This window comes from Micropterus dolomieu, linkage group LG11, assembly GCF_021292245.1.
Source record: "Micropterus dolomieu isolate WLL.071019.BEF.003 ecotype Adirondacks linkage group LG11, ASM2129224v1, whole genome shotgun sequence".
NCBI lineage: Eukaryota > Metazoa > Chordata > Actinopteri > Centrarchiformes > Centrarchidae > Micropterus > Micropterus dolomieu.
In genome coordinates, this window is record NC_060160.1 from 3,142,410 (window position 1) to 3,157,201 (window position 14,792).

Genomic DNA, 14,792 nt, shown 5'->3' on the forward strand with positions numbered 1-14,792 from the left:
GCACAAAAAGTGTGTTAACATCCATAGACACTCAAAACAATTAACAAGAGATGAAAAAAGAGCACACAGAGACTCAAATAACCAATAAGGGATGCAAAGTTATCAAAAAAAGAAGCAAAACGAGCACAAAAAGTGTGTTAACATCCATAGACAATCAAAACAATTAACAAGAGATGAAAAAAGAGCACACAGAGACTCAAATAACCAATAAGGGATGCAAAATTATCAAAAAAAGATGCAAAACGGGCACAAAGTGTGTTAACATCCACTGAGACTCAAAACAACTAATAAGAGATGCAAAACGAGCACAAAGAGCAAAAAACCAATAAAAGACACAAACCAACAACACAGAGACTCAAGACAACTAAGAAGAGACACAAAATGACCTCCATTATAGTGATGTTCTGGTTTAAACAACCAGTTCTTCTTAAGGGTTTTAATTTCGGAAAGTCATTGTAAAAGGTTACTTTATTGCAGGATAGGAAAGTACGAGCATGTCGTAATGTCCTGAAAACCTATGACGTGTGGACGTTTCACACATGTAGTGACAGTATATGTTTGTGCATGTATGGTGGTGGTGGTGGGGGTATTCAATAATGTGTGGATAACATACAGCGCCACAGGGGATACCGTCTACAGTAACACTCACTTTTAGTCAATGACATAACCTTAACGTTTGTGATCTGCTGGACCCTCATGTGGCTAATAAATCATGTTGAGCAGTAAAACACAGAAAGTTATATTAAATTATTTGGTTTCAGCCAAATTGTCCCAGAAATTGACCTTAAGAACTAAACATTTGTGTTTCCACTGCATCTCAGGATCAGTGAAGATCTGACAAACAATGGATTTAAAAAGTGACACATTTGTTGGAGATATAGTTTTTTCACACAATGAGACAACAACACACTGTCACCTTGTTGTTCTTTTAAATTTGCTGCTGGCGACAGTGTGACAGTGTGTGTTAGACGGGAGGTTGGAAAGTAGACATGCAGCGCTGGAAAGGGAAATTGAAAATGCCAAGAGATGAAGACCTGTTTTCTTCTGGAAAAGGCAGAATTGGTGTCTGAACACCTAGCTTACCTACAGGATAAGAAACGTTAGACTAGTTTGCTACTGAATTGTAGCCTGTATTTTCCTCCATTTATCATTTGCCCACCACATTCTGGCCCACCTTTCCACTGCAACCACCTCCTTACTCTGACTTTTTGTTATTTATTACACCTACTTTTAGCATTCAAAAATGACGCTATAGGGCTTCCCTCAGTGAAGGGTGCTAACTGAAACCGAAGGGTCTTGACCATGCATCCATGTGTGACGACTTGGGAGTGGGAACTGGTTGTAATCTGTCACTTTTCAGTAACACACATCTAGCAAAGACATGTTAATCCTTAGATGTGTTCCTCCATGTTGCAGAGAGCTGCATTTGACAGAAGATTTGAGATGTGTTTGTAAAGCCTCTAAAAACATCACTACTGCAGATAAACACACAACATTTATCTGATGGCTTGCAGTGTGTTTAGCAGTAATTCCCTCCATGTGTGAAGTCTACAGTATGCGAGCCTGGAAAGCAGTGATCTGCTTCGGTGTTAGTCAGTGTGGTGACTCACTCTGAGGTTCAGTCACTTCTCATTGGAAACAAGATGAATTCTGTCTTTGTTCGCTCGCTCTGCAGGGGTTTCTCTGTTTTTCTGGCTTTTGCTTTATGAACTGAAGCTGTTGCCAAAGCGTTTGCAATTAAACTCCACAGAAACACACACACAGACAGTGTCAATGTCCTTATGAATGTGATAGATGTCCTCTTTCTCACATAGACAAGTCCTGAGTTTGTGAATGTGAGCTTGTTTTTCTCTCATTTACACAAATAAGAATGGTGTTGTTATGAATGTGAATTCTCTCTCTCTCTCTCTCTCTCTCTCTCTTCTACACCAAATCTGACCAATATTCAGTCCAAAGTCTTTTACATGTGAAATAGTTTGTATTTATTGATTTACCTCTTTTATGATAAAATTTTATCCAATTTGTTTTGTTTTTATAAAGATTTAATTGGCTCATTTCAATATTTGACCAGTAAAAGTACTACACATATGATACTGCAGGAGTCAGGGTGGGGATGTCATTGTTATGGGAATGTGACAGGATTTGGACCTGATGGAAACGGGATGAAACATCTGGATCGTACCGGTATTGATAGTATTGTGACTGGGGGAGAAAGTTGGCAGGGTATTAGTATGAGATTGCAATAAGAATGGAACAGGATCTGGATCGAAATGGGAGTTGAACAGAAAGCGACAGAATCTGGACAGGATAAGGATGGTACTGGGACTGGATTGAGATGGGTTCAGGATGGGATTGGGAGAGTATCAGGATAGTATCTGAACAGGATTGGGACAGGATCGAAATGAGATTGGGGATTGGAGGGTGGATCAGAGGAGGACTGGGAGAGAATTGGGATGGGTTTGCGACAGAATTGAGATGGGACTGGGATGGGATCAAGATTAGATTCAGAGAGGGGATCAGGAGAGTACCTGAAAAGTATTGTGGCAGGATATGGGATTGGACTGGGATCAGGACAGGATAAGGGTTGGATCAGAGGGGGGCTGGGAGAGAATTGGGATGGGTTTGCGACAGAATTGAGATGTGACTGGGCCTGAACCAGGATAAGATTCGGAGATGATCAGGATTATAGGAATAGAAGTGGGATTGGGGGATTGGGATGGGAGCATGGTGGGACAGGAAACTGAGTTGGGATGGGATCAGGATGGTTTTGGGATTGAACTGAGGCAGGATTGGGGCAGGCTCTGTATGGGATCTGGGTTTGGGATCAAAATGGGATTGGAAAAGAACCTGGTCAAGATAAAAAGTAGGACTGAATCATAAAGGGATCATGACAGGATATAAATGGGATCCGTACGGGATCATAGCAGGGTAAGGACATTTTTGGGGAATGGATTGGCATGGGTTCTAGATGGGGTTGGGTTGGGATCAGGACTGAATCAGGACAAGATTGGGCGAGGATGGGGGTGGGTGGGATCGTAACAGGTTTAAAATGGGATTGGGGGGAAGGAAGGAACGAAATGGGGGTTGGGATGGGATTACAGATTACAACAGAATCTGTTGTGGGAGGCAACAGAGGTCCTGAAGGGTACCATGACTGTAACGCTTTAGTCCCTTAAAACATGAAATCAGCATTTTCAAATTTACTCGCTCTGAAGTACAAATTAGTAAACGGTGGGAAACACCTGCTTAGTGTGAATGTAGGAAAAGCAAAAATAGATTTAAAAAAAGGCAAATGTATGCATGTAAGCATGGACATTTCCTCAGTCACACATTCACACACACATATTCACGGTGTGACGTGTCCGTAGCTCTGTTCAGTTTCACTAATCATCTCATTTCAGGTGAAAATCACCTCATTTCCACACAGTGAGACTTTTACACCTGAATGCAACACACACATACCTAAAACCTGAGAGCCAGGAGGCACGCGGTGTGACACCATGTGACGCACACAGGTTGTTGATTAAATTGTTTATTAGCAGGTTGGTGTATATTGTGTAAAGGGATATAAGGTACAGAACACAGGAGGAGACATTCCTGGGCTGTGTTGGGTGAGGGATTCCCCACGAGGTAAGCATAAACATACCGCAGTCGAGCGGCAGCAGGGACCCGGCGGTTTTTAACGGTAGAAATGCGGCACCGAATGCTGTAACGTTTTATGGATCGGATATGCCCAACACTTGCAGTTTGTGTTCATATCTTTCTTTTTCTTAAGTTGAAAGGTGATCCAAATAAAATTAGATGCTTTTGCGGCGTCTCTACGGGGGAGTCATGGTGTGAGCAGCTATGTTGTTCGCTTGTTTTTCCCTCCAGGTCACTGTGCATGTCACGTGACTGAAAACTATAAATACTGCTTACTATAAAAATAACCAGTGTTGGGAGTAACGCGTTACAAAAAAGTAACGCAATTACAGTAATGTATTGCTTTTTGCTATAAAACAATAATATAACGCATTAGAAAAAAACCCCCGGTAATATTAAACCTGTTACAATCTCAGTAACAAGAGTTACGACGCATTTAAAGCCAAAATTAAGTGGGTATTTTTTTGTTTTTTTTAATAATTCCCCATCACAGAGAAACATTTCCGCAGCAGAAAAATAAATCCATGAGTAAAAGAGTAATGTTATTTCCTTTTCCTGCGGGAATCTGATGGTGGGGACTGTAGGGGGGGTGCAAACTACAGGGGAGCTCGGCTCCTCTTAACAAGACGGTAGCTCCCCTGATGGATCATGCATAAATAGATTTCTATAGGCTGTCTGTTTGTGCTTTAACGAATTACTTTCATGATCAGAGAGGCCGCTGTCTGTTCATCCTGACCGATCCTGAGCGTGGGCAGATTCAAACAGCCTAATAAATGACGTTATGCGGCTGTACCTCATGCATACTGTGACCAATGCAGCACATCTTACTATCAGAATAATGCACCCATTCAACAGCAGTAACTCAAAAGTAACGCAAGAGTAGTGTAAAGCATTACAATTCAGAGACAGTAATATTGTAATCTAACACATTACATTATCAGTTAACATTTAGAACATCGATTTTTGACATTTGTGAATCGAACAGAACATCCCGACTTTAATGGTTGAGCATATTTACAGTACAAACCTTGTCAGTTAACTATGAGGGCAAAAGAAATAAACAAAAAACAAAAACAAACAAAGACACAAAAAAAGACAAAATAATCGTTCATTGATCGGTATCAAGGGTAAAATGTTCAATTAATCAGGATTTTCAATTTAGGTCATATTGTCCAGCCCTAAGCTGTAGCCTCATAATGCGTACAATACGCAAGTTAAAAATGCATGAAAAAAATTTCATTGAAGGTGTTTACAAAATTAATATTTATTGATTTACCGAAAGTGGAAATGTTTCAGTTCTCTGGAGGTAAAGAATTACTTTTTCCCAGTAATGACCCAAACACTGTCCAACACACTGGGTGTCTCACACACACACACACACACACACACACCTCTATCATTCTGAAACAGTAATAATAAAGCTGTGTTTCTGTCAGTAGCCTCCTTGTTGCCTGGTAACTGATGATGATTGCAGCCGTGAAGTGTCCTTCTGACGGCCATTATGAGACACACACTGAGTGAAGCAGAGGAGAACAGATGTGTGTTTGTGTGTTTTCTCTCATTGTTCTCTCTCTTTCATCTCCTCACTTTTTTTCATCCATTCATGTCTTTTTATTCATCTTTCTCTTCATCTCATTTCCCTTCTCGTTCTCTCATCCTCTCACCGTTTCTTTTCTTTTGCCCTCTTTCCTTAAAGTCTGGTGATATTCTATATTTTTCTTCTCGTCATATGTCATAGAGCTCCAAATTTGTCTATAAACTATAAACAGATCAAAGAGCCTCACCGCTGCACTGGGTGACATGTTCTTTCATCGCCATGAACACACGCGATGGCTGTGCCCGAAATCACCCACTCGCCATTTTAAAGGGCTGTCTGAATGTATAGTGATAATTATTATACCCTATATAGTCCACTCAATGTATCCCAGAATGCATTTTGAATAGTGTACAACTGATGGTCACTAACCAAGCCCTACATACCATCATGCATTGCGCTGATAGAAAAAACAGTCCACCAACTGATTGTCTGACGGCAATGACGTAATTAACGGCGCCGGAATATTGAGTAAGTGTTGTTTTAATAATGCGAGTGAGCTCATTATATAGTCCTCTACATCAAAACATAAAACATGGGGAAGCAGCGTTCAGTTTTTATGATCCATATATCAGGAACAAACTCCCAGAAAACTGCAGGTCTGCTGAAACTGCCAGAGCTTTTTTAATCAAGACTTAAGACTTTTCTTTTTACCATTGCCTTTAATTAGATCAAATGTAAGGCTGTGGATTAACATCGTGCACTGCACTGTGACTTTTACTGCCCTGTTTACCCTGTTTCTATTTCCTATTTAACTCTTTACTCTTAAAGTGTATTTTATCCTGTTTTATTTTCTATTTCACCCGTTTAAAATTTATACTTTAATGTGTTTTGTTTTTTCAATTTACCTTTGTTGCTTTCATGTTTTATGTAAAACACTGAACTGCCTTGTTGTTGAAATGAGCTGTACAAATAAACTTGCCTTGCCTTACATACAACTCCTTACATAGGGGGTAGGGAGAAGAGTAGGGATTTCGGACACAGCCACTGTAGTTTATTCTAACTCAGTCCCACATACACTGTCCCGCTGATCCAAAATTTACTCCTGTTTGTCTGATAGAAACTACAGTGAGCAACTGTTTTAGGAAATGACTTTGTTGTTTATATTTTCTCCTAAGAACTTTGACCTTTTAACAGCATCTTTTCCGCTATAAAAAAGTTAATTGTAACATTTCCCTGTTTTTTCCAGTAAGTACATTTTGCTATAAGCCTGTTTTTCGCTAGCCAAAATTTTAGTAACCCAGTTAATATCACAGTTGACATGAATTATGGATGCACCTTACTAACTAAGCTAGCTAGCACCACCCTCTTATCTGAATATGGTCACATCTGGTCACATCTGGTTCCTAAAAACCAAAATGGCCAAAATGCCAAACTTGAAGCTTCAAAACAGTCAATGGGTTTTTATACAGTCTATGGTAGGAACCATTGAGCTTGGTGAAAAAAACCACAGACAGGAAGTCAGAAAGTATAGAGAGACTTAGTTCCTCCCCTTCCAGTGGAGCACCATGGGACCTTAATTCGGAAAAAATATGCACCATAGTCAATGCCAAGAGACAACTTATTTTTTGATCCCGTTTGAATTGTGCTGTGAATTACACATATGATGATGGTCAATTTTAATTGTGCATTTAAACGTCAAGAAAGTCGCAGTTTGACGTAAAACTGACTGTGAAAATACATAATTACATATAAGTTGTGACTTTTTCTCTCAGTGACTGAAGCTAACGTTACTGAAGCTAACGTCAAAGAGCTTCCATTAATGATGATTAAATGATTAAACACATCAGGTGAGATTTATTTCTGCGTGGAACATAGTTAAGTTACCTGGCTAAGAGCAACCAAACAACGAAGCGGAAACGAGTGACTTAGTTTGGTTCATTTGGTCCGGACCAAGTAAAAAAAATAATATGCTGTTGCATTTTAGTTCTGGTCCGGTTCATGTTCACACTGCAGTTTTACAAACGAACCAAGAGAAGTAACCATGACGTTACACAGACTTAACAGGTAACATGGTGATTGGACAGCTTTGGCGATTGTCATTCTGCAACATCAGGACCCACGTGTGGAAATCAAACTCAAAGTTTATGCAGCACTTTAATGGTTCTGATCTGTATCGCAAAGAGTTCACAAAGTAATCATTTATTAAAAGCATGATTAGCAAAGTTAGACCGCAGATCGACCGCATAGCATGAATAATAACGTATAAACAGGACATGTTAATAATTTGGGGCGTATTAGCCTAGGGTGTTTTATGGACTTTATGAACTGAGGGTAAACCGAGTACCACTTGCCCTCCTTTTTTAACACCTTTAACCAATTATTAATCAAGGAAAATACCTCTGCTGACAATTATATGTTACCAAATGATTTTCATAAAAATAGCCTATACATGGCGTATACAGATCAATTATAAGGTCGCTGAACACATTTCGCGGTCAGCAGATGGATTTATCAGTGGTTTAGCTCTGGAAATAATGCTCAGATCACATCTCTGCTATCATGAAATCCTGTGGTTGGTTCGTTTGCATCACAAGCGAACCGCACCGAGACAACCTCTTCAAGGAGGACTTAGTACGCTTGTTTGGTCAGCTTTTGGTGATTGCTGCATTCACACCTGCCCAAATGAACCGCACCAAGGAGGGAAACGAACTCTAGCGCGATTCAACCGAACTAAATGAGGCAGGTGTGAAAGCACCCTTAGGTGTCTCTCTATTGAGAGATGAACTAAGTCATAGGTTTGGGTCTGCATGCGAGATTTTGGAAAAGTAAAACATATTGTGTTAAATTCGGAGGATTTGTTAGTTTTAGTTCATTCCTTACTTATGTGTCTATTGTTTTTAGGTCTTTGTGTGTTTCAAATTCAAAATATTACAAACAAGTTCATTGTGGCGTCACATCAAACGTAAATAAATGAATCGACAGATAAAAGCTCTGTCACAGAAGCATTTACTATAATGGTGGCACTTCTCTGCAATATACATATTGGAATTTAATTGGAATCATTTGCATTGTAGTGGAGTAGAAGTAAAGAACAAATAACACTGCTGGCTGTAGATATTTAGCAACAATCAATCTTTATGTAAGAGCTAGTTTGTGTGGAGCAACTTGTTTTAGTTAGTGATGTGTAAATCTTTACATACGTTGTAACTCTTTCCAGCTGCAACTCACACAGTCTCAGACTCAGCTTAGTATTTGTATTAGTGTATGAAGTGTAGTACACATCTTTGTAAACCTCTAGCCTACAGCTTACACACACAAATACATATACGTATGAAACCAGAAACCAGAATCTGCTGCAGTCACTCAATAATGGCGATCACAAGTGACGACACACACACACCTTTATAAATGGCATCATGCAGCATGTCCTGTTGTCATGGTGATAGCCCTTTCTCATCCCCGTTATGTGAAGCGAGGAGCTGTACACCATTACTGTAACTCCTGTTTGGATGATTTTCATGTTGAAGCTGCAGTTTTTTCTGTGTCTTTAGACTCAGTTCAGTCTGAAAAATAAGGAGGTCCTCTTAAATGGCCATTTTGGTTCGGAAAAGAGGTTTACAGCTGCAGTGACGACGTGTTCCCGTGTGCAAAGAGAGACGTTGTTTATCTTCACGGCACTCTCAGTCAAAAAATCTGACACACAAAGCTTCTTCTATCTTCTGCGTAAATCTGCCACAGAGATCAGACTGATGCTGTAAATCTAAAAAAGTGTTTGTGAAGTCTGTTTCACACATTAAATCTTCAACTGTGTCGCGTTCAATAAACCTTTTTCACAGCAGACTGTATCACATGTCATAGCAGGAAAAGCGCTAATAACATTAACAATGGCTCAGCTCCAAACAGTGAGCCAGCATTCACTATAGGAGGGCCAATCTAAATAGGATGCAGTTATTATTGATGTTATTGATTACACTTGTGTTTTTCCTGCTGTGAGGTGTCAACACGTCTGCTGTGAAAAAGGTCTATTAAAAGTCTTTTATTCTGTCTTTTACACTAAATATGTCCTCAGTTTTGTCAAAGAGTCCAATAAATTATTATAATCAAAATGTTGTATAACCAAAAAAATTGATAAATACGAAAAGCTCCTAAACACAAGCCAAAAGGAAATATAAGCCTCATGGTATTGACCCTCATTTAATGTCAGATTTTTGCAGAAAAAACAGCATGTGTGTGTATTAATCTCTTGTTTTCAGCCCTGTTGGCTGCATTAAAGACACCTCACACTAATTTTTGTAGTTTTGGTGTCATATCAATCGGTTGCGTAAAATCTCACCAGGTTAAAGGAATAGTTGAAACAGAGGGTCGCTACCCAACCAGACCCTGACAGAAATGTCGGAACCCGACCAGTCAGGCTGGGTTCGGACAAAAGTTTAGAAATTATGTTCGGTTTCGGGTTGGGTTTGGTCACATCGGTTGGACTAGCGCTTCAACATCTTCTCAGTAAAATATAGAGTATAAATTATGAACCACTTGTCTGTGTTCACTGTGTTGCGCTACAATCGTGTTGTTCAGTGATGGGTTTTGTGATTTTATGCACTTAAGCTACTTGGCAGCAACACCTGAACGCAACCCACGGTTGGGGCGGCTGTGGCTCAGGAGGTAGAGCGGGTTGGCCGTTAATCGGAAGGTCGGCGGTTCAATGCCTGGCTCCCCCTGGTTGCGTGTCGAAGTGTCCTTGGGCAAGATACTGAACCCCGATTTGCCCCTGGCGGCTATTATGAGTGAGTGTGAATGTTAGTTTCCGTTTGAGCACTTAGGCTCAGTGTATGAATGTGTGTGACTGGTGAATGCAGATGTAGTGTAAAAGCGCTTTGAGTGGTCGAAAAGACTAGAAAGGCGCTATACAAGTACGGAGCATTTACATTTACATTCACATACTGTACAAAACAACTGCATGACAGGGTAACACAAACTCTTACATAAAATGCTTCGGGTTTGAGTCGGGCTCAATTACTACTCTCTGACTCGGGTTGGTTTAGAAACGAAATATGCCGCCAGTGAAGGGCTTTATTTTAAAGTGTTTATTCTCTTCCTGTCTGAGTTAGATGTCCAGATGGATATCAATCTCATGTGTCAGTGTTCAGTACAGATAGGGTGACCATATTTTGTTTTTCAAAAAAGAAGACTGTGGGGGCAGGAGGCAGACAGGCACCCGCAGTGGGTAGAAATTTAGGGCAATCAACTACAATTATAAATAGGCCTAGTAAAAAAAAACATCACATATCAAAATTTGGCGGTCGGCATTGATACTATGCCGGGCTACCACAGCCAAATTAATGTATGGAAACACTGACTGAGTGATGACGTAAACGTGCTCCGGCTCGGATCGTTAGGCGCAATGTGAGCGCAGGCCAGCGGGGGAGTGGGGAGGGGGGACAAGGCAACCGGGCCTATTGTGAGTACGCCCTTAATGCACATGCTTGGGGTAAAAAACTACTTTCTCCCACTGGTGGAGAGGGCAGAGTACCATTTGGGCATTTTTTACACTGTTCAGGCGCCATGTGCCACTGTTGACAAGCAAGCTGCTGTCCTGTCTCTTGCTGAGGGGGATGATTGAGATGCAGTTTGACCAATGTTGGCGTGAAGGACGTGTAGGCCTCCATGACCGACTAATGGTGGCATGCCAGAAGGCGGGACCTAAGAAGAAAAGTCAAAGCAATGCAAAAAAGCACACAATGAATGCCGACTGTAGAAAGCAAAAGCCAAATCCCGGACATTTTGGGCGAGAGGACATATATCCCTTGCAAGTAGCTGGAAACAGGACGTGGTTAGCCTAGCTTAGCATAAAGACTGGAAGCATGGGGAAACAAAGTTTAAATTATACAAATCCAAAGGTTAAAATACTGATATCAAGCTAGTAGCTGTCGTCATTTGTCAAATAAAGTAAACCCAAGGAGATGTATTTATTAATTTATCAGATTTATCAATACATCAGTCAGTTCAAACTTTGATCAGAAACTGATCAGAAAATATTTGCTAAGCAACAAGTCAACCTGTCCAGATCTAGCGAAACCAGTCTGATGAGCGTTTTTTGCGGTGAAAACTACTGCACCAAGACTTCACTGCCCACAATGCCTTGCAGGGCTGTCAGTGAGCTGCAGTTTAATATATGGCATAGTACATTCTGTACAGAAAGCACTGAAGTGAACTGAATGGAACGGAAAGAGACGGAGGAGAGGAATCAGCCTTGAGTTCATGCTGCCATGACAACAAGACTAGCACTGCTGCTATGGTGACACCACACACACATAGGGATGTATCTATGAAGTGAATTGTTGAGGATCTTATTGAGAAGCAGAGGGAGTTATGAGGCACTAAAGAGGAAGAAGGGCGAGAGACTACCACTCAGACTATGAGAGAGAGAGAGAGAGAGAGAGAGAGAGAGAGAGGGGTGAAGGCCTAATGAGTGAGAACACTCTCCTCCTCTTCATCATGTTCGACAGCATTTTCTGCTTCATCCCTTTCTCTCCTGATCATCTTCTTTCCTCTCTCCCTCCTCTTCTTCCAAATCATTGTTTCAGTCTTGTCTTCCTTAAAAGTCTATTTTCTTTCTCTTCCTCTATTCTACTATTCTTTTTTTCTCAATTTCCTCTCTCACCTCCACCTGTTCTTCTTCTTCTCCTCCAACAACTCTTGTTCATCTCCATATTTTTACATTCCTGTTTGTGTTCAGATTAAACAAACGAGATACAGCAAAGGCTAGCTGTTTCCCTCCTCTTTCAGTCTTAATGCTAAGCTAGGCTAACCACATCCTCACTCCAGCTGTGTAGTGAACACACAGACATGAGATCGATGTCAGCCTGAACATCTAACGCTCAGAAATAAGGCAGATGAACACAGGGGCTTCCACCGCTCGCAGTCGGATGACTCCTTTAATTAAATATCAGTATAATTTAGTGGTAGATTAACATGTCTTACATAATTAAAGTACGTAAGTATTGCCATGTAAATTTACCTTAAGTATAAAAGTTAAACGTACTTACTATGCAGCCAAACTGGGCTCCTTAGTATTAAATTTTTATGTATTATAAAATATGTGTATTGTTATTTATGCAGTAACATGTGAGATGCACTTTAATATTGCTAATTATATTCATTTTTATTTGGGTGGTTTAATTTATAACAATGCAGTGTGTTTTAAATGCTCATTGTAGGTTTTTTAAATCCTAATCTACAAAGTAACTACAGGTACCTAATAAATGTAATGGAGTAGAAGTATAACTTTACACACTAAAGTAGAGTTAAACTTAAGACAGGGAGTGATGAGGAAGGGAGTGATGAGGAAAACATTATCAAAAACAAACTGTAGTTGAAGGTAATTACTGCAAAAATTGCCTTTTAAGTTGCATTATTATTATTCAACTCTTTTTTTGGCTAGTAATTAATATTCCTCGCGGCCTGTTAGCAAATGTTCTGAGGCTCGGCACTGGTCCACAGCCCGGAGGCTGGGAACCTGTAGCATATTTTTCAAAATGTTTTATTTTGTTGCACACTATATGTGGTTTCCAAACACTTACAGCATAGACAGTATAATTATTATTAATAGTAGTGGTTGTTGTAATATTGATCACCAGTTCATTTTAACAAGGAATTTTTTCCAGGATATTCTTCCTGAGTTTCATGTTAGTGTTTGTGTGTTTCTGTAGGTGTGAGTGTGTTTTGTGTGTGTTTTGGATAGCGGTCTCAGAAGTGCTCTGTTGTTGGTCGATGTGTTGCTCGTTTCACCGACGCCTCATCGATTTTAAACATAACAGCGAACTGCTGCACCTTTAACTTACTCTGGTGTCACACAGTGTGTGTGTGTGTGTGTGTGTGTGTGTGTGCGCGCGCTCTTATATTTCTGTCTTTGTGAGGACTCATTCGAGCAATTAAACTATAAATAATGAACTTATGCCTGGTGCACACTAGAGGCTTTTCATATCTTAACTGATTTTTAAAAAGTGGGATACCACAGACATAACGACAGATTTAAAATATTTTTAATGTTTTAATCTTAACAACGTACACACCAGACAATTCAGCCCAGACGACGGACCACACACTTGGCAATTACATTAAACGATTTCCGAGTGACTTTCCGAGTACGTGGGATCTCACGTGACTGTCGTCATCGGCTTGTTGATTTAAAATAATAACTATTTACATATCGAAAAATTGGGGTGCCTCTGATCCAGTCAGTGACCTTCAGATTAGGTCTGTAAACCCCTCACACTACAGGATCATTTGGGCCAATAACTGTTCCGACCAGCCTTGGCTCGGGAACGATTGTCGGGGAGAATGGGACCCCAAATTGGCCCATTATCCTCTAGTGTGCAGCCATCATTAGCAACCCGTTCCCATCCCCGAACTAGTGGTTAAAGTTTGGTTTAAGCAACAAAACAACTTGGTTAGAAGCTAGAAGACATTGTGGTTTTGGTTAAAATAGCTACATTACTTAGACCTGACCCACCCATCCACCCCGACCACCTCATTATTCTGACTTTTCTGTTATTTATGCTAGGCCTACTTTTAGCGTTGAACAAGGATGCTGAAGGCTGCCGTGTGTGTGTTGGTACCAGACGCCGAAGGACGTGACAAAGCGTAGCTATTTGATGCCCTGGGAATGAGAACGAGAGAATTAGATGAGTTTTTAAAGTGATTTGGTCCAATGGTCATAATGGATTTGGACACATTTTTACAGCAGAAAAAAATAATCAAAACTCCACTGAATCTTAGCAGTATAATCATCTTGTGTACTACACATCTGTATGATCAGCGTGTCCAAAACAGTCATAGTTTTGCCAGAATATGTGTGATTCCTCACTTCAGAAGTGACATTTTTAGTCATATATTTGTGTGATGATGACTAATTTTAACAATTTATGTCCAAAACATAAGTAATCATGTGAATATTAATTATAATGAATTAATTGTTAGATAATGTAATAATACTACCAGGCTGCTGTTATTATTATTATTAGTAGTATTATTTGATCAATTTGATTGGATTAATGTAGTCTGAAGTTGTCAGTTAATAACCCGAAGTTCATCACGCATGATGGTTTAGTACAACTCTATAAATTTACTACATTAGTGTTTTTGCATTAATGTAGTCTCTTAGATTATTCTGTCCATCACCTCCTGATGATAATTTGAATTATTTATTCATCTGCTGATGAAGATCAAAGCTCCTTGATTTTGTGTGTCTTGCTCTCTATCGCTCTTCTCTCTCTCAGATTTGAATTTGCTTTATTGGCATGAACATAAATAAAGGAACTGCTCACATTTTCTCAAATCTATGAAATAATATAAATATAAATAAATATGTTTGTCTATTCACCACAATACACTAACCTTAGCTACTACATGTGTCCTTCGCCAAAGTGGCGAATGGCCCAACGATTTCACTGCCAACAATTTACCCGCATTTGCTGGGTGCCGGGTGTTAATTTCAGACCCTTCCCCATCTGGAGATATGATGGGTCATGAGATACTGTTGTGAGGTGATCAATGGGAGAGGAAAGTGTTTTTGTGGCTGCAGCAGGAAGTGTTGTCTCTGCTTGTAGTTGTTGGT

General features: G+C 40.0%; 1 protein-coding gene across 7 annotated transcripts in view; it reads left to right on the forward strand.

Moving 5' to 3' along the window:
* The window catches only part of prkd1 (protein kinase D1), a 95,674-nt gene that overhangs the window by 40,323 nt on the left and 40,559 nt on the right, over positions 1 to 14,792 (forward strand). The window lies entirely within an intron of this gene.